Source organism: Apus apus, chromosome 2 (assembly GCF_020740795.1).
Source record: "Apus apus isolate bApuApu2 chromosome 2, bApuApu2.pri.cur, whole genome shotgun sequence".
In the NCBI taxonomy this organism is placed as follows: Eukaryota; Metazoa; Chordata; class Aves; order Apodiformes; family Apodidae; genus Apus; species Apus apus.
Genome location: NC_067283.1, coordinates 75,402,956 through 75,427,341, shown reverse-complemented (window position 1 = coordinate 75,427,341; position 24,386 = coordinate 75,402,956). Strand labels below are relative to the sequence as shown.

General features: G+C 35.6%; 1 protein-coding gene across 1 annotated transcript in view; it reads right to left on the bottom strand.

Moving 5' to 3' along the window:
- Positions 1–23,687, bottom strand: part of CDH9 (cadherin 9) — a 97,919-nt gene extending 74,232 nt beyond the window's left edge. The window contains exon 1 of the mRNA XM_051612096.1: positions 23,654–23,687. The gene's annotated coding sequence lies outside the window, so the exon portion shown is untranslated. The remainder of the gene's footprint in view (positions 1–23,653) is intronic.
- Positions 23,688–24,386: the final 699 nt, after the last annotated feature.

The following is a 24,386-nucleotide window of genomic DNA, read 5'->3' as shown; positions in this document are numbered from 1 at the left end:
GTAGATATATTATAAGAAAGATTTATCTTGCTGTGACAATAGAAAGTTAGAATTTATTTTAGTTTTGCCAGACTCATGGGAATGTACATTGGAAACACAGGTCCAAATTCAATGCAATATGGCTTGAGTCACCCTCTTTATAACACTTGTAGTAACACCAGTCCCGCAGGTGGGTAGGTCTGGGAAGAGGATGGATTGGTTCATGTTTGGACAATCCTCACTGGCAAAGTTTCATGGTGTGATTTGAAGTTACTCTTCCTGGGCAGTGAAAGTACCATCTGACCTTCTCCGGAGCAAGGCTCTGCTGAGGTGCAGATGGAACGGTCTTTGGACTCTTTCTCTCCCAACCATCCTTCTGTCAGCTAGTGAAGGGAGCCTGAAGCACTTCCTACCCATCCTGTACAAAGGTCTATCACTTGTTAGCAATGGTATTCAATGAAGATAAAAAGAGACTTTTAAAAATTCTACTCCTGAGGCAGCAGCTCATTGGATTACAAGTGAAATGTGTATTTTCACATAAAAAAATATAGAAGACCCTTTTTCTTCTATAATGAACCTTTTTACAGGATCAGCTTTTCATCAGCATGAGGGGAGCAAGGATATATAGCACTTGTAAACCCCTAACGCAAGGCCTTTTGAAGATATTCCTTTGATCTTTAGTATCGATTTTTCCCCACAGGGAGCACATTTGACTCTTATCTTATAATGAAGCTGTATTATATGTTTTTATACCACACCTTATTTACAAATGCAACACATTCATCGCCTTCATGGTTTTAAAGAATAGCCTGCAGAGACAAGAGGAAAAATAAATGCTGTCATTAAAGCAAAATTATTCTCTTTACTTCCCCTTTAAGATTGTCTGAAATTCTCACTCATAAACTGGTTAGCTGTACTTTGATATTGATACCCTGCAATATTTAAGACCTTTTTTGCAGGTTTTTCTGGGGGTTTTGTTAGGGGCTTTTTTTGGGTTTTTGTTTGGTTTTGGTTTTGTTGGGGGTTTTTTGTGGGTTTTATTTTTTTGGGGGGTGGGGGGATTTGGTTAGTTTGTTTGTGGGGTTTTGTGTGTTTTTTGTTGTTTTTTTTGTGGGGAAGTTTGGTGGATATCTTTCATAAGCAGCAATACAAAACAAAGCAGTAGCTGCAGGTGTAGGCCCCTATTTTCTAGGTGCATCGATTCTCATCAGCCTCTCTGCATGAAGCAGATGAGACTCACCTATGGCAACATTCCTAAAGATAGAACATACTTACCAGTTCTTCTGGTAACTCAGACTACATGTATTCACCAAATACTTCTTTCTCGCTGTTTTATTTTGCAGCAGTCCAATCTGGTCACACAGGTAGGTCCTAATGAAGCAGTCTGAGGCTCTACACCAAGTGTCTCTTACCTCTGCGTATCTCCTGAGCATAGCATGTACCAGGATGAGAGCTTGTTAGACATTCTGAGACTAGAACTTGTATGAGAGTCCAAGAGGTTGTTACAAACCAGAATTTCTCAGAATAAAGATATCTAATTCCCAGATTTTTAAAATCCATTAATCTTTTCCATCCTTCTTTTTTTTAAAAAAATAAAATATTTTTTTAATTTCTCATGTACCTCTGGGTCATTAGAAAACTTATTATTCTAAAGAAAGATCATGAAAAGCAGACTGAATTTGCTGCCTGCAAAGGAAAATACAGTCACTTCTCTGGATTGGAAACACTCAAGTTTCTGACCAGTTAAAGGTAGTTAGCAGATTTGGTCTGGTAATTGCAGACTATTATTACTGCTTCCTTCCTGACGAAACTGAGCAGCTGCTGAATGCCATCATTTTTCAGAGCTCAACCCCCTTTATGCCCTTCTGCTGTCTCCAAGGGGATCACAAAATCAAGAAAAGTCTCATTCTTAGAGCTGAGCAAACCCTTTTCAAACACAGGAATTTGTGCACAGAAACAGCACATAGCTTTAACATATTTTCTGCTACTTGTTTTCTCAGCTAATCTGAAAGGAGTTTGATGCAGCTGAGACTTCAACCTTTATTTCCATTATAAACACCATAAAATACCTACAAGTGGTAATTCTACCACTTAGAAGAATACTATCGATCCCACAAATATAAAGTACAATTACTTCATGTTTGTTTTGTTTTGGTTTTTATTTTTTATTTCTAGATCTGAATCTCTTCCTTAAAACAGAAAACACCTTCCCCCAAAAAAACAAAACAACAAAACACAACAAAAACAAGGAAACAAAACAAACAAAAATAACCCAACAAAACAAAACCACAACAAAACAAAAATCCTTTCACTTTCATCTCATTTGACTTCATTAATGAAAGATAAATGCAAACCAGGAACAAATTCTAAATAAGTGTATTAAAGTATTGCTTATTCTGGTAGCAAGCTTATAATCCAATTTGAGGCTATCCAGTTTCACGTCCACAGTAGTGTACAACCATGGAGAAGCAAACAGTGTTTTTTCTCCTCCGTGTTTTATCAGTCTCCAAATATTAGGTATTTAGCAATCCCCAATAGATTCTCTTTGTCATTACTTTCTCCACTTTTGCTCTGAAACCATATAAGCTTCTAGGAGCCACAACATTTAACAAGGAGACTCACAGTTGAAGAGTCTTGTGAAAAGGACCAACTCTTTTTGTTTGTTTGTGAACATTGCAGCTGACACCTTGATCCTATCTAATACTTGGTACAACTAGTACTGTTATTGGAAGGCACAATAGTCATTCTCTCTTCATTCTGTTTGCCACTGATGAATACATAGTCTTAACTCAACTTCTCCTTCAGTTATCTCTTTTCTAAGACATAAATTTCTGGGACTGCCTGCTTAATCATTCCTTATCTGGAAGCTGTGTTATAATTTTGATTGTACCTGTGGACCTCTTCTGAATCTCTTCCATTTTTTCAGAGTATCATTTCAGATTGGAGATCATAATTTGTTGCAGTATTCAAGATGCAGGAACTTCATGCATATACAGACAGCATTCTCAATTTCATAATGATACATAGCATTGTTTCCTTTTTTTGACTTCTGCAGAACTCTGGGCTAATGTTTTCTTGCTATTACCTGTTTTTACATTAAGGTTTATTGCCCAATGGCAATAGCCAGACTTTGTTATTTCAAATGTGGAGTTTACCTGTCTGCGGCTTTACATAATTTTGTAAGAATTTCACCATCTGTCATTTTGGTGCCTCACTCATTGTATTGCGTAGACTACAAATGTATATATATCCAACCACTATAGTTATTAAACCACTTTAAGGTAGAAACTGGTTGGCATGGCAAGATTCAAACCCGTATGGCTGAACTTTTTTCCTCTCTCCCCTGCCTTTCTTCAAAGCAGGGTTACCATGTCCATATAACCTATGAGAAATCACCCCAGTCTTGGTCCTCAAACACTATCAGCAATTTTATGGGAAAGTGAAAGCTGGTACAGGCTAAACTGATGTTCGGGACTGTAATAACGGTGAAATCATATGTACAATTACATTGCAAAAGTCATTTTCCTTGCCAGGTGGAGTATATTAGTATATTCATAGTTAGAAGGTCCTTCTACAAGCTTTTGCAGACGTCCTTTGGCTTTATTTTGCCGAATGCCATTTGCAAAGTTTTTCACCTTGATATCCAAACCTGTTTTCATTTTATTGATGTGTATGTTGAACAGTGCTGGCCCTAGTACAGATCCCTGTGGAACACTACAACAGACCTTACTTCAATGTGAAAACTCGTTATTTACTTCTTCCTGCTGGTTGCTGTCATTTAATCAATTACTGATATATGCAGGGACCTTCACTTCTAGCTTGTAGCTGCTTCAGAGACTTTGGTGAGTGACCCTGTCAAAAGCCATCTAGAAGCACAACTACATCATATCAAAGAGGTCAAAGCTATCCATATGCTTGAAAACTACTTCAGAGCACTCAAATAGGTCTGTGGGGCAGGACTTCCCTTTCCAGAAACTATATTGACTTTTCCACAGTATGTCATGTGTCCAGCAATTGTGTTCTTTATAACAGTTGCCAGCAATTTTACTGGTTTTGGCCTCAGATTGTCCTTGCAAGTTCTCCCTGGTAGAATTGAAACTGTTTTTTAAAAGTTGGCATTGCATTTGATACCTTGAAAACCTCAAGTATTAAGGAACTTGAAGTTAAAAGTTAAAGGAAATAGCAAATATTTCAGCAATTTAATGACTGAGACTTTTAAGTTTACTGATAGTATGCATGAAGTTGCTGTTATATACTACAACTTGAAACCCAACTGTAGTGGAATTACATCTTCTGAAGAGTCCCTGGTTAAATAAATATATAACCCCCAAAAAACCCAATCCAACATGTAATGTTTTAGAGTTCATAACCCTTTCAGTTTTCTCCTGAAAGATCTAACAAATAAACCACAGAACAGCAGGTAGCCACAAGCATAACACTGATGGTAATGTTGCTCTTGGAACTGGATGTTTTGTGGTGGTTCTAGTGGAGCCCCTTTCTACTGTTTTTTTTCTGAAGGATTTATTCTCTCTCCAAAGAGCTAGTAGCCCAGATGTGGTCAGTTAAACTCTCTCTGGTGCTTGACAGTCCTGCAGAGAAGCCTACTGAGAACTCTTATCAGCAGCAAAGAGTTTGGCTTCCATGCTCAGTTTCATACTGAAATTTTGATTACTTCAAGTTTTAAAGCCCTCTGGGAAAGAAATCTTCTAAAAATTAATTTATGTGTATTGGTTTCTTTCCCCCCCTGTTGAGCTTTCAAAATTTCCTACACTATTTCCGGAACTTGCTGTCCTGAAATTTCTACCTTTAGTGAAGGTATATATGTGGTTTATTGTTGCTATCATGATAGACAAATTCAGAAAGCTTCAGACCCATCTCAGACTGAGTCTAAAGATGGGGAAATATGTCCTATGAATATGCATTTAATAATTTAATCATTTTTTAATGAAATTGCAGTAATTAATGCTGATACCAACTGTTTTATTCCTGGGTTCCTTTGTTTCTAGCAACCAGAGAAAAAAATAACTAGTTTACTTTTCTTAATATATCAGTTAGCTTTAAATGACTTATGATAAGTTTCATTTTGTAAAATTTGAACCAGACTTGTGCGTGTAATAGTCTATATCCCAGTACGAACTCCCAGAGCAGATTTTCATGTGATTTATTTGGATTTATTGAAAACACACATAGTGCCTTTCAGATAACAGTCCAGAATTATCCACTATGTTTTCCTGCCCTTTTCCTTAACACCCAGAAAGAAACGAAAGATATAACAGCACGAAACCATGTATATAGTCCCAGTTTCAGTGTGAAAAAAGAGTATAAATATACATGAGAAAAGTTGATATAACAAAGCATTTGCTTTTGTTGTCTGCTCTAGTAAATTTTGTCTAGTTTTGCCCAAAATGGCAGGGCACAGTCAAGCTTTAAAAATTTCTCACATAGGCTCAGATGTCTATGGCTGTCATCCTCCCTTCTCACATTCCTAAAAGATGAGAGAAAAGGGTACATGTGGGACCATAGCTATATTCGGGCTTCATAATCTTAAGGCAACTCATAAAATATCTAGCTTCACAGAAAACAAACTCAATCACAAACATAATAGGAAAAAAGAAAGTGCACAGTTAGCCTGTACACGGGCATGTGTGTGTCAGTCACTTTTTTAAAAATTTTATTTTTTCTTGGCTTATGCAAGAACAGGTATTTTACAGGAAACAAAGTTATACTTCTTACAAGTGAATTTCCTTCCTTCTTTTTATCTTTGTGAGTCTGCAATCATTACAAAAGCCAGATTTTTATGTCACTTTTAAATATTATGGCTGGGGGCAAACAATATCAGTTAGTGAAACAGTTTCATTACTACTGTAAAAAAACATACTAAATTGCCCTGTTTTTCCTAATTATGAAGAACTGCTATTATATGAACTATCAACAAGCAGTTCTTCACGGAAAAGAATGTACCTTCATCTAAATCTCATTACTACATGTTGATTTTAAAATAAAACTTTTACAGTAATAGTTACTAATGAATAGAGTGAATAAAAATGATCCACCATTGGCAAATGTAATTGTCCTGTTGCAATTAGGGATGTTGTGAAGGGAAATTGTGCTGCAATGGTATAATTGAGTGTCATGATACTACATTTTTAAGTTATTTTACATAAAACAAACTAGTTCTTAAATTCTACAACACAAATCTTAACAAATGTTGAGGAATGGCTATTTTTATTATAAAATGTGCTAAATAAAGTCTGCAGAACAATTAGTTTATATAAACTTGCTAACATCCATGTTTTATATAAAGGTAATGAGAAAGCAATAGGAAGTCTTTTTTGAGAGAAAAAGTCTCTCTTCTAGCTGACACAGCTGAAGCCATTGAATAATGTTACTGAATTTTCCATGAACATATTTTTGCCATTCTACTTGTCTCATAGCAGCATGCATTGATACATAAAGAAAATTAAACTTGCTGTGTAATGTGGAATTATGTCCAGATTTTAATGTAGAAGAATGGTGGTATGCCTTCAAATTTGGAAAAGCAAAATCCAAATTTTAAATTAAATATATCTAAAAAGCAAATATTTTTTCTTTATTAGTCTTACATTAGGAAATATTTTTAAACCATAGGAGTTCAGGCTCTGTCAGGATTCACTAATTTGTGGTCATTGATAACTTTTAACAGTTTTAGCATTTCTTCACCATTCTTGTCTAATAAAACACCTTTTTCATTTCACAGGAAGAATTTTTTTTCTTCTAAACATGTTATTTGTCTTTTACTTCTTCAACTGTAAGTTCAAAAATTTCTTGAAGCCAATGCAGGCTCAGCTAGGTCACAGTTATGCTGAAGATTTTGAAAGAGCAACTGAAAGACTGTTTATTTTTCATTCACAGTTCCAAATGAAGTAATAATAGTGTAGGAACAACACGTATTTCTTTTTGGTCACTTTTCCAGAAAGTAATTTAGGTTGAGTGCTTTCCATCAATCTTCTGTTTATTGTTCTCCTTCAGATTGTATTAATAGCACTGCTAAAATAAGGAGCAATGAGAGAATATAATGTTCCAGATTTTATAAGTAAGTGATAGACTAATGTTTAATGCATTTCAAAAATATTTTAGCTACAGTCTTAGCTGGGAAATGCATGTTATACTTTTATACATTATACTTGTATACATTCTATTTTTTATTTAATGTAGATATCTGCAATATAATTGCATTTTGCAAGAAAATTATAAAAGCTTCCTTTTTATTGGCTGCATTTATCACTGTTAAGCAGGATCTGGGGTAAAAGGAGAGGCTTGTGTTATTTTTTTGGTGTTATGAGTTTCCTTCTTATTGCATACCAGATATGAGTTATCCAAAAGAGGGAGCCATAACATTATACTATATCTTTCCACTTTATGAGACAGTGAAACCACATACATTATATCCTTTTTCTTAGTTGTATTTTAGGATAATGTTTGCTCTCCATAATATATGGAATTATAAATGAAATGTGAAAATTTCTTACCCCTTGTATGGAATATGATTTTTTTTAATTGCTTTTGGTATTTTTCTTATTCTTAAGTAAAATTAAACATAATCAATCACCCACGTAGTCTATATAATCTAAATATTTACTTTTTTCTTTTTTTTTTTTCCCCTCTGTGAATTGAATCCTGAGTAAATAAGAAAAGAGGAAGACAAGTGTAAAGCATAGGGAATGGAAAGATCAAGTATACTGAGGAGAAGAGAAAAGAGGAGAAGAGAGAGGATACAAACACTTAAGAACAAAAAAGTTGCAGGAAAGAAGGATAAGTGTTCTTCAGAGAAGTGTATAAAGTTAAATGTGAGCACTCCATTCTAGCATGTATCTGTGAGAGAATGTTTGGCTGTCCACTAGAATAACTGTTTCCATTTACTCATTTCAAGAAATACGAACCTGACCTTTTCAGAGCTGCTGAATATCAGCTAGTCCAGAAATTAAACCAGTTTTATAAATGCTCAGCAACTCTGACAACAGTCTATTTACCCTGGGACCATTGTTTCATTTATTTTGAGATCCACTAAACTTTTCTGTCCCTAGCTTTTTCCTCACTAGAGACACATGAAACAGTAGTACTCTCTCAGGTGTTTTAAGAGACTCTGATATTTTCTATGGAAATGTGAAGACATTATCAGAGGGTTGAAGCCCCTCTCCTAAGCAGACAGGCTGAGAAAGTTGGGGTTGTTCAGCCTGGAGAAAAGAAGGCTCCAGGGACACATCATAGCAGCCTTCCAGTACCTGAGGGGGGCCTACAAGAAAGCTGAAGAGGGACTTCTTACAAGGTAAAATGTAATGATAAGACAGGGGGAATGATTTCAAGGGTAGAGGGCAGATTTAGATTGTATATTAGGAATAAATTCTTTATAGTGAGGGTGGTGAGACACTGGAACACGTTGACCAGGGAAGCTGTGGATGTTTCACCCCTGGAAGTGTTCATGTCCACATTGGATGGGGCTTTCAGCAACCAGGTCTAGTGGGAAGTATCACTGCCCTTAGTAGGTGGGGTTGGAACTACATGATCTTTAAGGTCCCTTCCAACCCAAAACATTCTATAATTCTCTGAAACACATGTCTGAGAATAAGCATTGGTCACACAAATCAGTATTTACCAAAGTGGTATCTAAAGTCACTTAGGAATTTCTACTGCAATATAATTTATATATAAGTTTTAGGAAAACTTCTATGTTATTTGGTTTTGATAAATTTTTAATGACTCCATTGCAAAGTAGACAAATAGGACTGCAGATTTTTTTGAGTAAAGTAATCAACTGAATAAAGCAGGAAAATAAACATTCAACCTAAAAATAGTTCAGCTGAACAAAGCATCTAGGTAGTTTCTTCTTCACTCTGAAATTCTTTGAATAGTTCTTGCTTATCACATATGTCTCTCAAAACTTGAAAAAACAGAAGATTCATTACAGCTATTTATGTTCAACAAGTTATATTTATTTTTTAAGTAGTTAATATTCATAATTTACTCTCATTAACAGTATTTTCCATATTTTCTGTAAAAGATAACTTCTTCAGTTGAAATGTTTTAAAACCTATGCTTCTCAGTTTCACTAACAATATTTCATGAGATTTTATTATATTACCTGAAAATATGTAAACAGCTTTTCATTTCGTCATTTCTGTTTTGATGCAGTATGCTTTAATAACTACCATGTAAAAATAAAACCTCTTTCATTACTGAAGGCCTTTTTATTTAATATAAAATTAAATACTTAATTTTAGCTTCAAGACTGAATCCTCTCCCACTTGTGTTAAAAAGATAGTGAATTATTTTGCATATAAGTTAATTTCATAAAACAAAGAAAAAATATCATCAGCTGTCATTGAGTCATCATAAAAGAAATTATGAGCTTGAGGTTAAACATGTTTCTTGATCTTTAGCTTTCCCTTTTGGTCTTGATGAAAAAGTAAGAAAATATATGTGTTAACACCAGTTTCTCAGTGTTGAAATGAAAACAGACAGTGCATTGAAAAAATATACTATATGCAGAAATTTCCTTGTTTGGATGGAAGCCTTGTGAATGTAATTAAAAACAAAAGTGCTTATTCAAGCCGTATTTTTACTTTCTGTTTACCCTGTTGGCACTTGGAAACTTGCTCATGTTTTCTCCAATTCCGTTCACCAAAGTTCTTTTATGTGCCATAAGGCTTCCTTCGAATACTCTGTTAACAAGTAAACAACGTTCATACTTCCAATTTAATGTTTTGTTTTGATCATGTTAAGTCCTCTGTCCTACAGTAAATTACTTTTAATACTTAATTACCGATCTATGCCTACACTAAAAAAAAAGACAGTCTTAATAAGAATTTAGGTAGTTACTTCCTCATTTCTGGTCATTTCTCTATGACACATAGAATTTTTATTTTGCTTTTTCTTTCTAAAATTTTGGACTTTTCTGATGTGCTTAATTCACTATCATTTTTTTTTTTTTGGCATGCATTCAAAGCTTAATTGTTGTAAAGTATTCTTTATTTCCTTTCTTCTTTCCTCCATCACTTACACAGGGCATTATCTAGATAAGCAATTAATCTTTGTAGAGTTGGTTTGGGTTTTTTTCCTCCTTCCTACATGCACTGTATTTACTCAGGTGTGCATTATATTATTTGTATTTTTTTGCTGTTCTACTCTTTGCAGGAAATTTTAGAACTTTTTTCCAAGTCATGTAAGTTAGCAAAAAGATTCTGTTAACTGCAGTGGCTTACAGGGGGTTTTTGTCATATTTCTGTTGTTTTTTTGCCTTTTTTTTTTTTTTTTTGTCTTTAGTCACTCAGCATCTCTGTCTTTTTATTATTATTTTTTTTATGATATATACATTTTAATGTCTTCTAAAGCAATAGCTTCTTCAACACGTTACTAATATATATATTTGATTTTGATTTTTTGAACCAAAGACTTCTTAACCTTGTGTATAATTATAAAATCTGTACTGCATGTTCATCTATTGCTCTGATTACGTAGTACTCTAACATAATTGTTTATCTAATAGAAGAGTTTGTTAGTTTTATGAGAAATATGTGTACATTATTCTATTTGTCTCATTTTATGCTATTCTGAAACTATATTTCAATCTCATTTCGACAGCTGAACAAGCTATAATTTCCCTTTCTTTCTCAGCCTGCACAGAAAGAATCCTCTACACTATCTGGATGCTCCTCAAACTTTATCCTCTAGTGTATCAGAAATCAGTATTTGTTGGCATTTTGCAGTAGTTTCCTCTGACATTTACCTTGCAAGGAACATGTAGTTATTCCACTTACTTGTTTGAATGCTGATTACTTATTTGTAGAGGGTAATGTATTTTAAAAAAAGAATTACCAAAATATTTTTTTCACATCTTTTCTTTCAATTGGCTTTGCCATGTAGTATTATTGATGTACTCACATTATGTTCACATGCATATGATACAAATTAATGTGGATTATACCGTTGTGCAGGAGGCTGGAAAGAAAAAATTCCTCTGATTTAATATTAGTCCTGATTCCACAATATTTGTCCATTTCCCCCCCTAGTTTGGTTGATATTGGCCAGTCCATGGGTTCTGGTGTGGGTCAAGCACTTCAAGTGTTCCTGAAGAAGCTGGTGCTCAGCTTCATTGTCAGTTCTGCCCTTTCTGTCTTTTTGCAGCTCTCATATCCTCTGCACTGCTTATTAATGACCGTGACAGTATTTCCTCCCTTTATAAAGATTGAATTTAAGTGTTACTGATGTCCATGGGAATTTTCAGCTAGACAATGCTGAGCTTTCCAATCAGGACTATGTGCACTTCTGTTGTTTACCTGAAGCTCATACTTAACTGCTTTCTTGGAACACTTTGAAATACTTTGTTGTAATTACTGACTGGTAATTGGTAATTTCAAAGAGGCACCATGTGAATACCAATTTACTTAGTCTCTAATACAATACTGATACACTTTCAGTTCAGTCCCAGTGAGACAGAATCATATAATTACAAAGACATTACACATGTTGCCCTAATAATATTTGTATAATTTTCTCAGTTTCTAGTATTTCTTCTTCAATATTTAATTTCAGTATTTTATTCTGTACTCAATGAGAAAACCTGTTTTTCCAGGTAGTGTATATTTTTTACTGAACAGTAAGCTAAAACTCTGTGTATAGTCTGCTGTTGTACCAGTAATTTAACAGGACTTCAAATTCAGTAATAAAATTATTTTTCATTCTTATTTCAGCTGAAGATGAAGAAAAAACTTGAACTCAAGTAATGCAGGCTTATATCCATGCAAGCTTCTGAACTTGTTAGTAGCATATCAAAACTAGAATATTTCAAAATTCTCATTTTTTAAACTGTACTGTCTCTGCTTTCCTGTCTGTTCTCCTGTCTTTCAGATTTATTAGTGATATCAAAATCACAACAACATGTGAAAAAAAAAAATAAATCTCAGCTCTCAGGTCCTTTTACAAGGTCTCCTTTGAGTGTCTCCAGTATTTGTAGTATATGAAGGGAAAGTTACTTAGGCCATATATCTTATTTTATAAGCCTGGAATCTATTGAAAATGCAGCCAACATATATTGTTCTAAGCCTTTTCCTTTTTGAATACTATGGTTTATAGACACTATAAATATTTTCCTCTGGGAAAATTTGAACCTGCTAGTAATTGGCATGTATGTTTTTGTATGGGTCTCTTAGAAATAGGCTCCTTAAAAGTCTGCAGATTCAAAGAGTAAAAACACTCACTTAAAACAGTGTATCCCTAGTGAGCTAGGTAACATGTTATTCTGTGAGGGCTGGGTTCAGTGTCTTTAATTTACAGAGGATACATGGAGTACAGACATCAGTGATTGTTAAGACCTTCTGAATCTTTCATTGTATGAATATCAATAAAGTGTTAAGACAAATATGGTGGTTAATTTTTGTGGTTTTTGGTTTTGGTTTTGGTTTTGTGTGTTGTTTTTTTTCAAGAAATCAGTGAGACTTGGAGCAAGGGGAAGGTTCTTTTCCTTCATTTTCTAAACCAGTTTGGTCACCATAGCAAAAAGCAAGGACTTTTTCACCGACACTTCACCCAGTGATGGAGGATGTGTTTTTCTTTTTCCTCACTTCCCTCAGAATGAGGGCCACCCAGAAACCTCTGTCTGCTCCACTATTCTCTCTTCAAACTGGTCTCTCTTAACCTACTAAAGTAAATAGTCCTCCAGCTCAAACTCCATCAAGGAAACAGAAAGGCCAGTTGCTCTAGAAGGCAGTGAGAAGAACAAGGTATGAGAAGAGATAAATGTTAGAAACGTTATGGCACTGCTGTCACAGAATCACAGAATCATCAGAAGGAAGGGACCTCTTAAGATCATCTAGTCCAACCCCCCATTAAAGCAGGATTGCCTAGAGCACATTACACAGGACTGCATCCAGATGGGTCTTGAATGTCTCCAGAGGAGACTCCACAACTCCCCTGGCCATCCTGTTCCAGTGCCTTGTCACCCTCCCTGTAAAGAAGTTTTACCTCATGTTCACACGGAACTCCCTGTGTTCCAGTTTATGCCCATTAGCCCTTGTCCTGTTGCTGCATACTACTGAGAAGCCTCACTCCATCCTCCTTACAATTGCCCCTTAGATATTTATAGACATTAATAAGGTCTCCTCTCAGCATTCTCTTCTACAGGTTAGAGTCCCAGCTCTCTCAACCTTTCCTTATAAGAGAAATGCTCCAGTCCCCCAGTCATCTTTGTTGCCCTCTGCTAGACTCTCTCTAGCAGTTCCCTTTCTCTCTTGGACTGAGGAGCCCAGAATTGAGCACAGTATTGCAGATGTGCCTGTCATGCTGGTAGATATAATTTCGGTAACTGGCATCACGGAAATTAAGATCCTACTGGGATCTTGCAGAGTTTCTGCTCACTAACAGGTGCACTTTGTGAAATTATAATGCACTTGACTCTTACTAGTAAGTCAATTCCAACCTTTTTTTATACTTATTTATGCCCATAAATATATATGTACATCTAAGTAAAACATATATACCTTCTTGCACTTAAATATTGAGAGTTGTTTACACTGATTATGTTTGATTTTTTTTCACATGAAATTTCATAGAGTTGTGGACAAAGAACAAAATGAACACTGACAAATATTTCTTATTAAATTCTCAGTGAGATAAACTGCAATTTTCATGTCTATTCCTACCTAGCATTAATTAATATGGCTGCAAAGTAGTAAGATTATCAATTCTCAGACACAAGAGTTTAATATACCATATAGTAACATTCAATTTCTTCAAGAAAAAAAAAAAAAATTACAATACATTCTGCCTCAAAGATGAACATCATCATATTTCAGGGCAAATAACAGTTCTTCGTGTTTTGAATGGGACAGGTGCTGAAGTTTGTCACTTACACCTGAGGAAACAATTGCGTGTAAATAGAGGTGGTAGTTCTGTACTAAGTCTACCTTTTTATTTAAATCTTAACATCTACAATTATCATTTTTATAAATAGGATAAGACAATTTGGATGCTCTGTGGCAATCCTGAAAGCCTCGTACTTCATTCAGTGTGCTTTAGAACTAACCATTATGGACTACCTGGAAAAGAAAGAGAACTGCCTTGTCTACCTTGTTGCTGATCATTACCATAGAGTAAGGCTGAAGTTATTCTGAAAAATGCATTGTAGAAACAAGATTCCAGGTTTTCCGAATGTCCACTCCTTGACATGAGAAACAGTGACATAAGCTGAAAACCCTTTTTTGAAATAGTCTCCTGTGTTTTGTGAAGGTAGGAATACATGTAATCAGGTAGAAATTGTATGGGTATTAGAGTAAATACTTATGTTTCACTAGAAGTAACCAGTCATGCCATATAATTATATTAAGGTGGTTTAGTCATCAGCTCCTTTTCCAGAGAATTGTTGCTGCAGTACAGTTAACTGAATGAAGTAGAAATTGTTGCCTGAAAATCTTGAAAGAATAACATGAAGATGGTTGATGGATAGTGAACCACTGGGAACTACCTGTCAGCCAGCTTCACCTCTGTTCTTGGTACAATCATGGAACAGATCCTCCTTGGAAGACATGTCAAAACATTTGGAAGACAGGGAGGTGATTAGAGACAGCCAGCATGGCTTGACCAAGGAAAATTCCTGCCTGCCTGATCTAATGGCCTTCTAGGATGGACTGACTGCATCAGTGGCCAAGGACCTATAAATTTTATCGACCTAGGCTTCTGTAAGGCTTTTGATATGATCCACCACAGCATTCTTGCTACTACATTGGAGATATACACGTTTGATAGTGGGACTGTTAGGTGGATAAGGAATTGGCTGGATGACCATGTCCCAGAAGTTACAGTCAATAGCTCAATTTCCAAGTGGAACCAGTAACAAATAGTTACCTTTGAAGGATTCAAGAATCTATCCTGGGACCAGTATTATTTCAAGTCTTCATTAACAACATAAACAGTGGGACTGAATGCATCTTGGCAAGGTTGCAGATGACACCAAGCTGGGTGGTGCAGTTGATAAACTAGTGGGAAGGGATGCCACCCAGAGGGACATTGACAGGCTTGAGAAGTGGAACTGTGTGAAATCCATTAAGTTCAACAAGGCTAGGTGAAAGGTCCAGCACCTGTGTTGGAGCATAATATCAATACAGGCTGAGGGATGAAGTCATTGAGAGCAACCCTGTGGACAAGGACTGGGATGCTAGCAGATGGAAAACTGGACGTGAGCCAATTATTTTAAACTGAAAGGCATTAGGAAGAAATTACTGGCTGTGAGGGTGGTGAAACACTGCAACAGGTTGCCCAGAGTAGTTGTGGATGCCCTCTCCCTAGAAGTTTTCAAGGCCAGGTTGGATGGAGTTTTGAGCAACTTGATCCAGTGGAAGAAATGATCTGTGTGCATGGCAGGGGGTTTGACTAGATGATCTTTAAATGTCCCTTTTAACCAAGACTATTTTATGATTCTGGGTTGATGGAATAAGAAGAGCAGCAGTTTTGATGTGTTTTTCTCTGATACTAACCAGTCTGAATCTGCTGTTAAAGGACAGAAACTAGAAATTGCCTGCAGAATTCTCCTCAGACCACATAAGAATCTTACCTTACCTAGTACTGGTTAGACAGAAACCACTGGAGAACTCACAATGCAAGTAGATGCATGTTTTTCATGGCACTTATGTTGTACAGAAAAAAAAATTATACATATATATTATATTGATATCATTATATAGATACAGACATCTCTAGATCTCTCTATCATCTCTATCTCCAAAAGTGGTATAATTATTGATAGAGATACAGACATAGATACATGTAGGCACCTACATGTGTGTGTGTCTTCACTAAAAACAATGACATTTCAGGATTTTTTTTTTTTTTTTGCCTACTAAATTCACAGGCTGACTAGCATAAAACTTAATTAGTGCTAATCAACTTGAGGTGAAAGAAGCAGAAAATTAATGTGACTCATTTATTTTCCATTCTACAGCAATGTCCCCCTATTTACTTCCTTAAAAATGTGGGGTTTTTTCATATTTCAGCTCTCAGTTTTTACTAATTAATGATTCTGATGTTATCGGGACATCAAGGATATAAAAAAACTGCAATATTAACTTTTGTTCTGTTTCTATTGTAGCTGCCAGCAGTACTGCTTTTAGAAAAGTCAAAGCAAGTGATTCAGAACCTTATGCTCTTTTGAGAAAGTATTCATGCAGCTTTACATAAATCTTTATGCTGCTTCCCATCTCTTAATCCACTTTTGAATCTTTCCTTTCCTTTCCTTTCCTTTCCTTTCCTTTCCTTTCCTTTCCTTTCCTTTCCTTTCCTTTCCTTTCCTTTCCTTTCCTTTCCTTTCCTTTCCTTTCCTTTCCTTTCCTCTCCTTTCCTTTCCTCTCCTTTCCTTTCCTCTCCTTTCCTTTCCTCTCCTTTCCTTTCCTCTCCTTTCCTTTCCTCTCCTTTCCTTTCCTCTCCTTTCCTTTCCTTTCCTTTCCTTTCCTTTCCTTTCCTTTCCTTTCCTTTCCTTTCCTTTCCTTTCCTTTCCTTTCCTTTCCTTTCCTTTCCTTTCCTTTCCTTTCCTTTCCTTTCCTTTCCTTTCCTTTCCTTTCCTTTCCTTTCCTTTCCTTTCCTTTCCTTTCCTTTCCTTTCCTTTCCTTTCCTTTCCTTTCCTTTCCTTTCCTTTCCTTTCCTTTCCTTTCCTTTCCTTTCCTTTCCTTCTTCCAGCATTGCTAACAATTTCATTTCTGAATATGCAACACTAGGTGTGTTGTTTCATTATTTTTTTTGTTTTTTTTTTTCCTAAAAACTTTTATAGTGCAGTCTAGCCACTTCCTCACTTACTCCACTTTTTTACTTCCCCAGTGCTCTTTTCGCCTTTTCTGAATGATAGCTTCAGGGGAACATTTTTTGCCACTTCTAGCCAAAAGCATCTGTACCAAGTTTTCAGAACATTTATTCTCTTTAATTGCCATAAAACATAGAAATACATTATATATATGACATATTTTCATGTTTTCAAAGTCCTGTCGTTTGCTGAAGGGATGGTTTGTCATCATGAATACTGAAGGCTTTTCAGTAGGACCCTGGCTGGAAGAGCAGTCAGCACCAGAAGCCTGGATTTTATTAAAATGTGAAAAATGTTACTAAAACATTTCAAAACCCTTACCTAAAGTGATACGTGAGTTCTCAGCTTTGATACCACTACTACTACTACTACTACTACTACTACTACTACTACTACAAGCAAAGAACAATATTTTCAGTATAATAGAGGAAGAAGCTCTATCTCCATAAAAGAAAATGAAGAGACTAATTACTTTTCTTTAGAACACAAGGGGTTTTGCTCAGTATCTTAACCATAGAAAAGATATAATTGCAACCCAAAAATGTGTCTTGATTAGGAAAGAAGACATGTATCATGCAAATCTAAAACCATTAGGAGCAAAATCTGGCTCAATTACTGGTATTCCATGGGGTGCAGATATCAGCAAGGAATGAAGACTCTACAAAGTTTTAAATATCTTTCAATTTTTCAACAAGCCTGGATTCTCATTAGAGGTGAAATTTCATTTTACATTTGGGAAGCAAATATAAGGATTATTGCAAAACTTGCAGGAAATGAGAAAATATTTTCTGTAACATAATATTTGTATTTTTCCTTTAAGGAAAATATATAGTTTTATCAGACAGAATAATTACAAAAGCACAGATTCAGCACACGTTTTCACTCTGGGTTAGGGAAATGCACAAAAGCCATTTACTAGCTTCAGTGGGACTTATTGCAAAAGTTAGTCATTCTGAATAGGGGTTCCTGAATGTGGTATAAGCACAAAGAAGCTCTCCTAACAAATAATTTAAGCAACTGCAAGAATTGTCTTTTTACAATAACTTTTCTCCTGACTTTTTTTTCTATTACTACACAAGAAAAATAACTTCTGTGAGATTTCCCATAGGTAGCACCTATGCCTTAACATTCAGAAGAACTTGTTTACAATGGTTTATCACTACAAAACTTTATATTTTAATTCATTATTAGGCAGCATTATGATAAAAAGCAAATTAAACAGGTAAATTATTTCAGCCACAAAGTAACACTGCAAACTTAAGTAAACCCCTTTCAATAAATTCCTTTTTTTAAATACTTTATCATGCTACTTACAATTTGCCTGAATTCTGCTTGTTAAGAACTGTTGAGGTCAATAGCATTGCTTAGCATTAGTAACTACATTTCCTGAAGCTTTAGGCTTCAAGCTGTGAACTTTCACCTACAGATATATGCCAAAATTTTTTTGAGGGTCTATCTAATTACATTAGAGCAGGCCCCAGAGCCAGATCAAGCTGGAAGGTAAGGAAGCTACAGCAGTCAGCAGAAGCCACAACCTTGGAGATACAAAAAAATTAGCCGACCTAGAGAAAATGAAGGGACTCAATGAGAAACAGGGAGACCCCAGACTCCAATGCCTACAAGTATCTAAAAGGTGGCTGCAAGGAGAATTGAGCCAGACTCTTTTCAGTAGGTCCCAGTGGCAGGATAAGTGTAAAGAAGCAGAAGATGGAACATAGGAAGTTCCACTTAAATATGAGAAAAACTTAGGGTCGAACTTGAGGGAAAGAGAAGCACTTAAGAGTGAGAATGTGGGTGTGAATGGAGTCATCTCACTAGAGTCACCCACTGCAAAGAACTTCAGTCCTAGCATGAAAGATGGGAGTGGTGTGTTTGTGACACCTAGGATGGTTATTTGTGCTCAAACGACTACTCTTGTAACATGTTTACACACACACACACACATATGTATATGAATGTATATATATGAAGAAACTTGTTCATGAACTGAGGATAATTTTATTTGTTAAATTCAGATATGAGTACTTTACTGATGCCTTCTAATCATATATAACCTATAACTGCTGGATTTTAAAATGTTAATTTTCATTTGTACTTTTTCTTTCAAAACAGAAGTAATGGGATTAACTTGAAACTTAAACCCTACTCACACCTTTTTTACTTTCCCTCTTCATCATCTCCTCAGGAGCAAAAATTGAATGATGAAATACAGAGGAAATAAAGAACAATTATTTTGGTAAGATCTTCAGCTGAGGATATAAAGTCATTATCGTTTAAAAATTTATTTTATTGAACACTCTTATACAACCTGATGTTTTATTGAATTCTTTCTTAAGTGGTAACAAAATCTAAATGTCAAATTCTGCACCACTGATAATGAGTGTAATTGATCATCATTTTCTGAAAGTAGTGGCTAAATCTTATAATGTCTGTATATATTGCTAGATAGTCTTGTAAACATTATTAATTGACTTCAACTGATCTATTAAAAATGTGCAAATAGATATAATCTCCTTATGAGCATTCTGTAATTTGTCTAAAATGATGGAAAGACCTGTTGCTTCCATTTCCAAATATAAAAGCATTATCTACAATTTTCTCTGTTTCACTCTTCTTGAGTGTTATTTATAGAGCGTGTTTTAAATTTGGACAAGTAATTTAGCTCTTTCTCAACATACCTCTATAGAATGGAAAAATACATTCAGTACTTTTCAAAAACTGGATTTTCTAAGCAATTATATACATATCCTTACACTATAATATTCTTCCAGGTAGAATTTAGATGAAGGTGGTGGTTATCTCCTTTGATCAAGGTTTGTGAGGAGGAAGCAACCTGAACACCATTTCGTGCCTAGAAAATTTGTACTTACATAAACCTCTCTGACATTTGCATTTTCATATCAGGATATTCTAATATGAAAATTATGTTTATATGAGACAGGAAAAACTAAATGTAATGTGATATTGTCTTGATGTTGCTAATACTCTTACTAGTAAAAGGTGTGACATGTAAATGTAATTTGTTTTTAATTGACAAATACACTGGTCATCACTTGAAGCATTCCATTTTGCAGTTACAGAAATAGAGAGAAACATCCATTGCTATTTATGGTGTTATTTAAGTATTCAAGGTACATTTATTTTATGAACATTGGTGCATTCATATGGAGAAAATGGAGGACTGGGAAAGTGGAGGCCCCGTGCTACCCCTGTCTCTGGCATTGTGCTACCTTGTAACTGAGACCAAGTCAATTTAATTCAATTTGCAATAATCTCCGTGTATGCCAATGTCACCCACGTCCTTTTGTAACCTTTCCAAGATTGCAGAATGAAGATTATAAGCAACATATTTCACTTCCTATCTTTTCTATAATTACATTATCCACTATGCATTAAAACAACATTTATTTCTAAAGCCTAATCATTTTAGAGCTTTCTTGTAAGCTGCAGCATATATCCAGTATTTTTTCCTTTTTCTCTCAAGTTAGTAACATTTTCCTTGAAGCAACCAAAGCTCAGTTTTGCTAGGAATTTCCACTGCAAGCACATAGTATGATCCAATCAAGATATGTCTCCCCTGTTCGGTTGTGCTTGGAAAGTAGGCCTCGATGCCCTGGGTCTTTTTTTATCATGATCAATCACTGGAAGTCAGGATGGTAACTTGCTTTTTGGCATTCAGTAGTTATCTGTTCGTTTAAAGAGTAAAATGAGAAAGTTATCAAAATTGCACTTAACTGCTTTTACAGAAATTCTTCTTATTCATAGTTGAGAATCATTTCCCTTTACTTTGTTTTTCTTCCCCTCCCATGCTCTTTTAGTAAAATTTTGGATTTATTCCTGCAAATGACTTTTCATAGACTCTCTCAATCATATGCAGAATGCAGTTAGCTTTCACTCAGACATCCTTATTCATGTTTAAATATTTGTGCTTCTGCAGATAGCATTAGCATGTAACACCTGCTGCAAGCCGGTGTTACACATTCAGAAGGTATACTGATTATGAGTGGGAGAGGCATTTTGCTAGGTTTTTGCTCCAGTTGCCTTCTGCAGTTAGATAGCACTGGCTGCATTAAAAGAAACATATAAGATCATGTATCTCTATTCTCTTATATATCCACGTCTACATAGCCCAGTTTTCTTAGAAGCACAGGATTTGTGCAGGAATTGGGAGAATTTTTAGATGTCAATATTACTGAGTTTTGATTTTCAGTAAGGTCTTGCTGTATCTCTAGAACAGTTTGCAAAACTGGGAAAAGAAAGGGAATGAGGAAGAAAAAACAGTTATCTGCTTCTGTTTATCTCTGAAAATAGGTATAAAATTCTGTGTTTGTGTGTTACCCTACAATAAATGAAAATTCTAAAGTAATACATTTTCCTTCATATGTCTTGTTATCATGAGGCTTTGGACAGCTAGCAAGAGACATCAGTCTGCCTTGTTTTATCTCCTCAACAACCTCATCCTCAGAGGAAACTGTCAGTCCTGTTACTTTCTAGCTCTACTTCTCAATGCTTCTGCCAGTAGTTTCCCTATAACCCATGTTGTGCAGCTTCAGAATTCTGTCCTCATGCCAGGGCACAAGAGAAAGTCAGAATTAAGTTTTACAGTTCTTTCTGCAGCATTGTGGGTGATTACATTTAAAGTAGTAGATTAAGGTTATTACATTGTGTTCAGCAGATAAATCAGGGAATGAAGTCATCCTCATTGGCTAATCCAATGATGAGAGGGTGTCTCTGCCAATGCCATGCAAGTGCCACCAAGATCAGCATCCTTGTGGAGCAGCAGCCAGGTGAGGGGAGACCACAGATCCCTGTGAATGGGCTGCTGTCTGGAAGGGAGGACAGCCTTTTTGGAATGGTAACTTCTGCAGAAAAGTTTGAAAAATGCTGAAATCCTGAAGCACTTTTACCATACAGCTGTAAAAGGATATGGCAGAGCTCTTTCTCTCCACATTTGCTCTCCAAGCTACATCTCCAAACTGCTTTTTGTGTCTAGGTGAGATGTACTGGTTACTTATACAATGTCATTTTTCACATTAATGGCTGCCTTGCAGCCTCTGAAATAAAATACTCACACAAATAACATATGCAAAACTTTGCTTGCTGAAGTCACCCCATAAAATTAAAAAAAAAAAAAAAAACAACTTCACAACTGTTTTAGGTACAAGTTTAGTAGGTAGTACTGAAACAGTTACATTTCCTCATTTAAAATTAATCTTGTTTATCTAACTTAAAAAAGAAAAAAATATTTCTATCAGAGGCATTTGATTCTATAACGTAACCTTGTGAAAGTTTTATAATTTTACTGAAAGAAGAATCACATTAGCTGTGAACATATGTAATTATATCTTGTATTTATGTTATAACATAGTGAATGACAGGACAATGCATTTTGCCTGTCAAACTTACAGGTAGATAACAGCACACCCTTTTGAAAACTAACATAGTTGTTCTATAGAGTTCTTAGTAACAGTAGAAAGCATATAAAGTGAGACCTCTACATATTTCATTTGTCCCTTCTCACTTTCATGAATATAAATTAACATTTCAGATGTGCCAAGTGACTTGGAAACAATGATTTTTAAAGATCTGTCACTAGCAATTCCTATAATATTAGGATTCCACTTTTCCACCAATATTATTTATTAAACAAAGCTTTTGATCCCATTAGCAAAACAATTACAAGTATTACACTTGCCTTTTTAATCGTGTTTGTCCTTACCATGAGAAACTAGTTCAGTGCTCATAAATGAAGCATAATTCTGCTATGATTTAAGTTGTATATGAGTTTTATCACTGACTTTAATCAGAGCAAGACTGATATGTTGGTAGTAAATTTGTCTATTGAAAATTGAAATTACCCTAAGAAAATAGCATTCTGTTTCCTGACTTACTACTTTAAACTGTGAGAAAACAGGTGGCTACTGGATGCACATTGTCATAAAACTGGAAGGGATATTGATTTATTTATAGTTCATATGCATCATTCTTTGTTTAATGCTCATACAGTGAAATTGAATGGATACAACAGCACATCTCTTGCATGAGAAAAGAAAAAAAGTCATTCATTTTGGAAATTAATTTCCACTGCTTACTTAAAAATCAGGTGGTTGGTTCAACCTTTTATACTTTCTGCCTTTCTTTCTGTGCTAGTTTCTGATTATACATACTAGGCTGATAAGGTTGTTTGGTAATACTTCTGGAAAACAGCCTTACTGTTTAAGCCTGTTGATTTCCTGCAAGAAATATCCAAAGGGACATCTCCCTCATCACTCAGTCTTTCTGAACGCTGAGCTGCCACTTCCGCCTTTAACTCATGGAAAATAATAATAATAATTTTGCTACTCCCACTAAAGAGAAACAAAACAAATAATTGGTACTTCATTCCAAGTTGTAGTAAAGACTTCCTCCTTTTTCATCCTTCTTAACTGGGTTTGTTTTGATTAGATATTTTCAATAAAAACAAATGTGAAATAAAGGAAGATAGCTTCTATCTGGACAGGTGAATAAATATCCTTCACAATAGTTAGGTTATCTTGTTACTACCATATTGCAATAAAATTTGAATATTGTCTAATAGTATTGCCAAATACCATACATCTTGCTAGCTTTCTCGTATGCACAAGCAGTTGTCATGTATACAGCAACAGAAGTTTAGATTTCAGCAATTTACACCATTATTTTCTCTCTGAACTGTATCAAAGAAATCTCCCCAAAGTGCCCTGCTAACCCTGCCCCCCAGCCTCCATCCCTAAAGAGTATCTGTAAGACATCTTCAACGTTTCAGACACTTTTTAAGAAAACACCTGCTCTTTTGCTGTCAGGAATTTCAATGCCAAATAAAGTTAATCTACTCACCACCAGTGTGATCCTAGCTCTGTCCGTACAGTGCTGTTTCTCTACCTGCCGCCTGCTTTTTGCCTGGTTACAGTATCGCCAGCTCTGCATGTACTTGTATTTAACTAGGGCTCCCTCTCTCCCAGCATCACTTTTAAATCAGGCAGGCAGGGAGCTGAAGCCGAAGCGACTCTCTATGTGATTGGTTTCCATTCGGTGCCCCTGGTTAATAAGAAGCGTACCTCACTGAGGGAGACGGTGCTGCTGACAGAGCCGCAGTGCTCCACACGCGAAGGTTTGGGGCTGGGGGGGACAGGGAGCCGCTTTGCCAGCCGTACTGTGATTTGCAAGTGAATGCAGTGGGAGGGTTCAGAGAGGAGGGCTTTGTTGAGGACCCTCTTATTAACTGAGGCTTAAACACAGAGACTCGTTTTACCAGCTCAGTTTGATCTGTTTTCAGTTTTGATAATAAGGGTAAAGGCATGCCCATAACCTGTGAATTATGTGGAGAAAATAATTGCTCTATTTATCTACACTAGCAACACAGTGCTGTGTGCAGATACTCATTGAAGAAAGCGAAATTATCCTGTAACACTACAGTGACAAATTATTTTAAGTTGAAAGAAGGCAAGATGTGGGAAATTTTCCCCTGAACTCAGTAGGTTTGTAGCAGTGGGGTCACTTACAGCTATTGATTATGATATGCTTGTCACTGTACTTGAAGGTGGACATAATACAAAGTTGCAAAGGATGT